The sequence below is a fragment of the Penaeus monodon genome, chromosome 7 (assembly GCF_015228065.2).
Source record: "Penaeus monodon isolate SGIC_2016 chromosome 7, NSTDA_Pmon_1, whole genome shotgun sequence".
NCBI classification, from domain to species: domain Eukaryota; kingdom Metazoa; phylum Arthropoda; class Malacostraca; order Decapoda; family Penaeidae; genus Penaeus; species Penaeus monodon.
Genome location: NC_051392.1, coordinates 20,984,149 through 20,994,148, shown reverse-complemented (window position 1 = coordinate 20,994,148; position 10,000 = coordinate 20,984,149). Strand labels below are relative to the sequence as shown.

The 10,000-nt window shown below is 38.2% G+C and overlaps 1 protein-coding gene across 7 annotated transcripts in view; it reads left to right on the top strand.

Moving 5' to 3' along the window:
• The window catches only part of LOC119575116, a 165,549-nt gene that overhangs the window by 133,401 nt on the left and 22,148 nt on the right, over positions 1 to 10,000 (top strand). For 6 of the 7 annotated variants that reach the window (XM_037922544.1, XM_037922542.1, XM_037922540.1 and 3 more), the window contains one exon: positions 4,056 to 4,115. The gene's annotated coding sequence lies outside the window, so the exon portion shown is untranslated. Of the gene's footprint in view, positions 1 to 3,839; positions 4,116 to 10,000 lie in introns of those variants that run through there. The other variant, XM_037922538.1, reaches the window with a different exon arrangement.

The window sequence follows — 10,000 nt, the reverse complement described above, 5'->3', positions numbered from 1 at the left end:
ACATGTGTGTATATATATGTATATATATATGTATATATACACATATATATACACACATACACACACATATAAATATTACTTTCTTTTCTTTAAATCCCCAAGCTTACTAAACACACGAAGGCTCGCATTTCCTCCCAAGTTCCAAGACCCTCACCGGATCCTGAAGTATTAATTTCAAGAATGTTAACACGTGTAGCTTGCATTAGTAACTTCATCCACTATTAAAAAGGGCTTGTGTAAATGAGCCTCAACAGCGGTAAATAGCATACCAATTACCATGGCTTCAACTATAAATAGTCAACAAGGTATTGATATTCTAAAAGTCGTTCCTTTGTAGACACACGATTTCACAAGTCTCCGACAGTAGGTTAATTTCTTACTCCTCGGAAGTGAATACAGAAAAGAGATTTAGTTTTGGAAGTATTTAATAGCTTTTCTGAAAAAAAAGTCTATTGTAAACGAATAATATCGAAAAAGGACAAATAAAAAAGAAATGGCAAGGATATTTTGAAAATTCATTGTGAGGAGCTTCTGAACACAATGTTGCGCTGTGGGACATTTTCAACATGGCGTTGAGCGAGGGAGAACGAATAAATAAATAAATAAATATATATATATATATATTCTCTCTCTCTCTCTTTTTTTGTTTCTTTTTTTTGTGAAGAGAGGAGGGACGAGTGCAGTGGGGAGATATGAAAGATAAGTATAAAAAATCTGTGGAAAATATGGGATCAGATTTTTTTTAGTTTTTACGTTGTTCCTCTCTCTCTCTCTATCTGTCTGTCTCTCTCGCTCTCTCCCTTCCTTCCCCCTCTCTTTCCCTCACATCCATTCCCTCTCATTCCCTCCCTCCCCCTTTCTTTCTCTACTTCCCTTCCCCTCACTTTCTCTCTCTCTCTCTCCCTTCCTATCTCTTTCTTTTCCCCCTCTCTCTCATCAGTGCACGAACCACACGAACATCACCGCATACCATCTCTCTTACGCCCGTATTCCGAAACACCACTTAAGGGACGAGCTTGACAACCTCGATTCTAGCTCTTTAATTCGACCCAGTGACTTACTTTCGACCCTTCTGCTCGACCTCGACTGAGTGACCAGTCCTAGCGTACGAGAGAGTGAACCGGCGCAGCGAGGAAGCACGCGCGGAATACAGGGGGCAAATTGTAATGATAATGGTATTGATAGTGGTTATTATATGGGTAAGGATAATGGTTAGTACATGGGTAATGATAATGGTATTGATAATGGTAATGATAATAGTGATGGATATATTAGTTGCAGTAATGATAGTAGTAATAATGGTGGCAGTAATAAGATGGCAATGATAATAATAGTTGTAAAAAGAGAAAGATTATGATGAAGATGATGACTATGAAGAGTATGGTAATGCAAGAGAAAAAAGAAAAGAAAAGAAGAAAAGTGGAAGAAAAAAGGGATGAAAGAGTTATGAAGACTAGAAAAAAGACAAAGCAAAAGCAAGAACCGTTTCAGAGCTGAAGTTTTTATCAGCATAACTTCCCGTAGTCATTGTTAAGTATCAGAAGTTTTAGAAATAACCTTTAAAAATGAAGAAATAACAATATTGCACACACACACCCACACCCACACACACACACACACACACCCACACATACACACACACACACACACACACACACATATATATATATATATATATATATATATATATATATATATATATATATATATATATATATATATATAAAAGCTTGCTCGATACAGAATGTGTGTCTCTCTAGACAGGTTGGCAGACAGAGAGACTGACAATTAGACAGATAGATAGACAGACAGCCATGTCAACTCGTACACAGCCGTTCACGCTGAGCCTCGACCGATCAACACCTGAAGCCGGATTTCACACCTGGTCGTCGTTTCGAAGCGCGGCCGAGACACGGAGGCGGGACCACAACAGCACGAGCAATCTACATAATCGCGATCTACATAATTCCACGAGCTTCTTGCCTGCCTGGAATGGGGAGCCATGAGGGCCTTCTACATATACATGAGACTGTCTGGGACTTCACTCTCCCTTCTCGCCAATCGAGTCTTGGAAACAGGGCCTCAAATCGGATCGAGTTCGAAGCTTCTCGAACTCGCTGTGGGTCGTTGGGGGAGGGAGGGAGAGATCGCCGGCTGGATGGGGAGGGGGGAAATCATAACCATACGGTACGTTCATATATATATATATATATATATATATATATATATATATATATATATATATATATCATATGTGTGTGTGTGTGTATGTGTGCGTGTACGTACGTGTGCGCGCGCGCGTGTGTGTGTGTGTGTGTGTGTGTGTTTATTCGAATTTTTCACCATCTCATTTCTCCTTTTCCTGCTAACCAAAGAGCCATACCTTACGACATGCAATATTGTGTTCAAAACATTGCTGAAGAATCTATAAGTTGCGGAGTTGCCGTGGGTGTCATGGTCAGTATTCGGAAATTTGAATAATTGAAATTCAGCACGTGAAGATATTTCATCCTGAGGTAAAACTTCAAGGAATCAATTATGAATCGGAAAGTGGAAAACATTATCGAGACACCGGACAAAAATAAGAAATTACGAAACAAACAAACAAGTCAACAAATACTCGAAAACACAAAGAAAATGGGTAGACGGTAGAGAACAAGTAGACAAAAAGATAAAAAAAAAGGAGTCATCAGGAGTAGGTGTCACCTGCACACGGATTTCTCCTTAGCGGGATAACCTTTAATGGATCCTATTTTCTACTCGACCCCCAAGCGACCACGTGGAAAGCCTCTTTACAATAGGGTCACACCCAGCCAGGCGGACAACGCGGCCGTCGTCGGTATTATCAGCTGTTAATCTTTGTTTGGTGTATAGTCTCTGTTAGCGTGTAACTAATGCAGTGGTATGAATGCTCTTGTGGAATGTCTTTCTTAGATGTCTCTCATTGCGTACACACACGCACAGGCTCTCTCTCTCTCTCTCTCTCTCTCTCACACACACACACACACACACACACACACACAGTCTCTCTCTCTCTCTCTCTCTCTCTCTCTCTCTCTCTCTCTCTCTCTCTCTCTCTCTTCTCTCTCTCTCTCTCTCTCTCTCTCTCTCTCACACACACACACACACACACACACACACACACACACACACACACACACACACACACACACACACACACGTGTTAACCGAAATCTCCATGCCTCATCCAGCTTAAAAACAAAAGATAGTGAATAACTTCGCAAATACACTGAAACCACACATTCCCACAAAAAAACATCAACAACACAAATAAAGCAATGCTATAACCTTCACACGAAATAAACGAATGAATAAACTCTACGATAATGGGATTATATCGAAAGGGTAAGCAGATTTAAAACGCGTCAACTTGGATACGCTCTAGACGGTGAGGCAGATCAATTCATCACGGTTGTCGCTCGACTCTTTCGTAACCATATGATTTTTTATTATCTGCTTCTTACTGCTTCGAAACAGTGGTTCGGAAACGAATAATGGCGTTGACTACGCTGTTTGCATTCCAAAAGCAAGTTTGGCAAAGTTGATCGGGTTTTGAAAGGTAGATGAGTGAGTCTGTGTGTGTGCTTGTGCATAATTAAAGTACTTTTAATTCATATCATCCTTTTATTATTAAAATTTTAATCCATATCATTATACTGCGTGTTTCATAAAGGGATATCGGTGACTAATGCATTTTGAAACCAAGTTTTGTTTGTGCAAAATAAATACCACTTTTTAAAATATTTCGTCGTTCTGCACAATTCGCAAGGGAATTTCGACGTCTAAAAATGAAGCAGAAAATGCATACTTTTTCTTTCGAGTATTTTAGGCCAGGGAAAGGGCATATAAAAATAAGATTCTCTTTCTTTTTCTGTTATCAGATTTCAAAGATTAACAAAAGACAAATATTTTTCCTATCCTTTTCATTAAGAGAAATTCCCTATAATCTTCTTCGAAAGGAAAACACACGTACAGCGAAAAAAAAAACAACGAAAAAAAAATCAAAATCACAATATTTCTTTTTCCACTTCCAGATTTCGCCTCGAAGGACAAGCAACACTATCAACAGAAAGGCAACAGGCACAGCAAACAAGGTAAGAGGAGGACCAGTGCAGGTTGAACAATGATATAGCGTAATACACGAGGGAATGGTCTTAATTTGTAGTCTCGGCGGCATGGCTATTAACCTACTGCCACATAAAACCACATGCAGACAAAGAAGCAGGCACACGCACATTAGTACAGTCGAGTGCATGAGTAGTTTACTTCTGAATGGGTAGAGGAAAATAATTTTCTTTGTTGTTTGTTTTTGTTCTGAAGTTCGAACGTGTGGATACAGGACCATGCACTCGTGCGACGACATATTTCTCTCTCTCTCTCTCTCTCTCTCTCTCTCTCTCTCTCTCTCTCTCTCTCTCTCTCTCTCTCTCTCTCTCTCTCTCTCTCTCTCTCTCATTGACTCACTGACAGATTCACTCACACGCAAGTACGCAACAACAACAACAACAACAACACACACACACACACACACACACACACACACACACACACACACACACACACACACACACACACACACACACACACACACACACGTGTTAACCGAAAGCCACAGTCAAACTTACATACACTCAAACATACACCCGCTCAGGATCTCAGACAACACCACAAATTGCAGAATTCTTTCCCCTTTCAGCCGACGCCTTGTAAAGTGCAGCTCAGTGAGGGAATAAAACTCATGCCAGGTGCTTTAAAAAGAACTATCCTGGTGCTTTAAGACATACTACTATATATGGCTTTAACTTAAATGAAACTTATTCAGGTAATTTAAAACATATCAGTTGACATTTACCACTTGTATATGACCTTACCCTTAATTAACAGGAATCAACATAATCTTTATAATATGGCTTTAATTTCAATTAGATTCATCCTGGTACTTTAAGCCTACCCTTTGTATATGGTTCTCTTTAATTATATAAAAAAAACATGCGAATAATAACAAATATATCAGATAAGATATAACAAACCACATAACTCACCAGGTTCCGATCTAAAAAAAAAAAAAAAAAAAAAAAAAAAAAAAAAAAGCATGGATATCGAGTGAAAGCGCTATAGTCAAGGAAATATAGCAAAAAGGTGACGAATCCCTGATGTAAATAATAAATTGTAGCAACTGGATTAAGATAAAAAAAGTAGTAGATTAGTACAAAACCAGATGGTTAATAGATAGCTGTAAATAGGTAAATGGTTAAGTAATACGTAGGGAGATGATAATGATTGTAATAACAACAGTAACTCTGATAATGCTGATGATAGTTATCATAATAATAATCATCGAGAGAGAGAGAGAGAGAGAGAGAGAGGTAGACTGCGAAGTGGAGAGAAAGAGAGAAAGAGAGAGAGAGAGAGAGAGAGAGAGAGAGAGAGAGAGAGAGAGAGAGAGAGAGAGAGAGAGAGAGAGAGAGAGAGAGAGAGAGAGAGAGAGAGAGAGAGAGAGAGAGCGGGGGTAGACTGTGACGTAGAGAGATAGATAGATAGATAGATAGATAGAGAGAGAGAGAGAGAGAGAGAGAGAGAGAGAGAGAGAGAGCCATATCTCAGCATCCTAGACAGCCGTGTGTTCGGAGCAACACTGCAACCGAGAGAATTTCTTGTCCCTTTGCACAGATGTCATATATTTTGCAACGCAATGGGCGGCCAGGCGAGGGAAAGGATTTTTTTCTCTCTATTTCAGCATTAGCGTTTATTTATTTATTTTTTATTATTTCATATTGGATTTTCTTTTATATATATATATCTTTTTTTTCTGAAAGTGTTAATGAAATTGCTTTTTATTCTTGTTCGGACGACGCAGCATCATCCAAATAATTTTCAGGAAAAATCGTTATATATATTTTTTCTCTGTCATAAAGCATCTGTGTCTTTTTTCATATCATGTAGAAACAAGTTATCAAGTAACTTTATCGATTTCGTCTGTCAATATGTATGCTCTTAGAGTGTCGCAGGACCTGTTCTGAAGTGTCATTTGCATATACTCCGTTGTCGATGAACCAATATTGTAGAGGGAAGTGATAGTGCACGTTCGAATAGGGCGCGTGTAAATAAATAGTTGCGCACGCACACACACATACATACACACACATGCACAATCACACGCACACACACACACGCGCACACACACACACGCGCGCGCGCGCGCATGCACGCACAGACACACGCACGCACGCACGCACGCACACACACACGCACGCGCGCGCACACACACACACACACACACTTTCCCTGAATCGACTAAATCACAATTATCCAACCTATATACACAGGCTTCTGACATGACAATCGCAGATTTATGTATGAATTTATATATTCACTCTCGGTTGCAACGTTGCATTTTGGATGCTTGCAATCCAAAAACGGTCTTATATATCTAGTATTTAAGGGCGCCTATGCTTCACTCCCACCCTCGAAGGCGCCATAGTGTCTTCAATCGTACGTCTCTTAAATACAATGCATTTAATCTTGTATTATATTTTATCTCGTCTTTGTTTAGGTGAGCGACTCTTGATGTATTTTGATTACGGGAAGCTTTTAGGGGAAATGTTTGTTTGTTTGTTTTATTGTTCTTATCGTCATCTTTGAGATTGTATTCATTCATCTTTTTTTTATTCTCGGAAGGTTTTAAATGTTTTAGCTAAAGCGAAACTTGGAATTCAAATATTGACCTTATTAACGGACTAGAAATATGGTCAAAACAAAATAATTAGACGATTATATCACGAAATAATTGTACATGTTAACGTAATGCCATCAGAATGCAGTGATAAAAACTATAGTTATATTTCCATTTACTATCATTATCTTCATCATTGTAACATTTGGCAACCTCCGTCATCCTCCCGTTTTCTATGAGACAACATCGCTCCTCCATTTTCTTTGTCATGTTCCTCCTCTGCGGATGACCTCCCATGACCTCCGAAACACCCAAGACACTAAAGTTTGGAGTCATATGTACCATTTTTTATCCGAGGAATACGGGGGAAAGGATTTAGCCGGGATGCCGAGGTTACTGTGTAGGAATTTCGTAACTGTTTGAGATGGCATTAAGACATGAAGAACCAGTGAGCTTTGATAACCGAAGTGAAGAAAACTGTGACTGGGCAACTTTCCACGAACTCGCAGATGTAATGTTGCTATTTTTTTCCTACTGTTTACTTTTATTCTTCGTCTTCTTGTAATTAATGATGTCCTGCAAATGATTTACATCACTGTTTACAAAAAAAAAAAAAAAAAAATCATGATACGGTAAATATATACATTTTCTTTTTTTTTTGTCTCTTCGTCTGATAAAATGATGAAAGAACGAAGTAACTCTCGAAACAACTTTTCTCAGACAGATAGATATAGACAGGATCGACAGGCGAAGATATATATACACCCAAGTCTATAAATTATGTGAACCAAACCTTTACAGAAAATCAAATATACAGTTGCATTAAGCAAGACCAAATATACTGTAACATTAAGCAAAATCAAATATGCTTTTACATTAACACCCCCTTCCCCATGCGTGAATAAAATAAACAAAGGAAGCCTCAAGAGCGTATTTTTATCCCTGATGCTGGTCACTATATCATGGTCTTTCTTTATCTTGATCTTCGCTGGGACACACAGTCCTCATTTGCTTTCTTGTTCTCTGCAACAGCTACTTTGACTACAACATGCATCTCCGAATATCTAACATTTATATTCGAAGCACTACAGAAAATGGGTGGTGGAGAATACATGTAAACTTCGATTTTTTAAAACAAAATATCTTAGTTTAATGAAGGTTCTTGAAATATCTTATCTTCCCTGAGAGTCGAATGTGTTTAATGTACCTCATATAAGCCAACTGCTTCTTCCTTCCCATCCCTCTTGACACAAACGCCAAAAACTCACGCGGCCTCGTGTTAGTCAAGGACATTAGCTCGTGCGCTGGAGTCCTTTGGTTGTCTTTGTTTTCCTATCCTCTTCGTCTTTCTCCTTTCTCTTTGGGCAGAATTCGTATTCCTCTTCCCTCTTTATACAATTTCCGACTACCTCTCCCCTCTTATTCTTTCTCCTTCCTCTCTGGACATTTTTTTTTTTTTGTCTCCCTAAACCCCATTCTTTAATCAATGTTCGTCGGCTCGCTCCTTCTGTTGCCTATTCTAAACCCCATTTTCTCTTTTGGCGCGTTTTCTACCTCCTCTCAGCCTTTTCCGTCTCGAAGCATGTCCGCCCGTTACGGACACCCTCGGACACGCTCATTTGTCCTACTGACTGAACCTGCGCGACACGTAGTATGTTACGTAGGTCTGCTGTGATGCTGCTCGATGCGAAATGGCCAGAGCAAATCCTGTTGTTACGGCGGGGACTGCGCAGGGGGAAGACACTTTCACTCGCAGAGCCAATTTCTGTTTCAGCGTTTTATATTTATAATTGTGATGATAAAAATGATTATGCTAATGATAATGATAGTAATAATAATAATGATAATGATGGTACTAATAAATGTATTACTTATGATGATAATGATGATAATAATAATAATGATAATGATAATCATCAAAATTATTATCATTTTTATCATGATTAGTATCATCATTATTACAGTTGATTGCTATTATTATTATTATTATTATTATTATTATTATTATTATTATTATTACTGGTATTGTTATTATCATTTTATTGCTGTTATTATTGTTATTATTATTATTAGTAGAAGTATTGTTATTTTTATTACTGTTATTATCATTATTATTATTATTATTACTATTATTATTGTTGTTGTTATTATGTTTTTTTTTATTATTATCATTCTTTTTTTTCTTATTCTTCTTCTTATTATTATTATTATCATCATCATGTCATCATTACCATTATCATTATCATCATCATCATCATCATCATCATCATCATCATCATCATCATCATCATCATCATCATCATCATCATCATCATCATCATCATCATCATTCTTATTATGGTATCATTCCATTATGGCTATTATCATTACTACTACTGCTACTCTTATCGTTGCTATAATCACGATCATTATTTCCATTTTCATAATTACAAGTATCATTTCGTTATTCTATATATATTCATAATACTGTCGTAACGCAGTGAGAGAGAGAGAGAGAGAGAGAGAGAGAGTGAGTTAGGAGAGAGAGAGAGTTAGAGAGAGAGAGAGTTAGAGAGAGAGAGAGAGAGAGAGAGAGAGAGAGAGAGAGAGAGAGAGAGAGAGAGAGAGAGAGAGAGAGAGAGAGAGAGAGAGAGAGAGAGAGAGAGAGAGAGATATTTCAGACAGAAAAAGAAAAACACAGAGATGAGAAAAGGAGAAATATAACCATGAGCATAAACTCCTTCCCTCCAGAACAGCTGACACTTCATGCCATAAGCGGGTATTAGTGTTCTTTCGACTGTGGCACTGGCGACCGAGGAAACGCAGTCTCGTCCGCCATTAGCGCCTGAAACCGGTTATTTGTGCCACTCAAGCCCCGCCCCCTAGTCCACGCTGTTGAAGGATCCGGTGTGTAAAGAGGGATAAAGCTTTTTATTATGATATGTTATTGTCTTTTTGACGGTGTTTAGAAGGGATTATGATAACTGTTGCTGTTTTGTATTGTTCACACGCGCGCGTACACACACACGCACGCACGCACGCACGCACACACACAGACACACACACACACACACACACACACACACACACACACACACACACACACACACACACACACATATATATATACATATATATATATATATATATATATATATATATATATATATATATATATATATATATATATATATATATGGTTAACCAGTAAAAGGTTTTAGTAGTTTACATCTAAAGTTTATCATCCGTGATTTATCGCCTGACTCCCTATTGTTAATGTCGGCTCCTTGTAACAAAGATATCTGAAACAGCCGAACATCGCGAAGC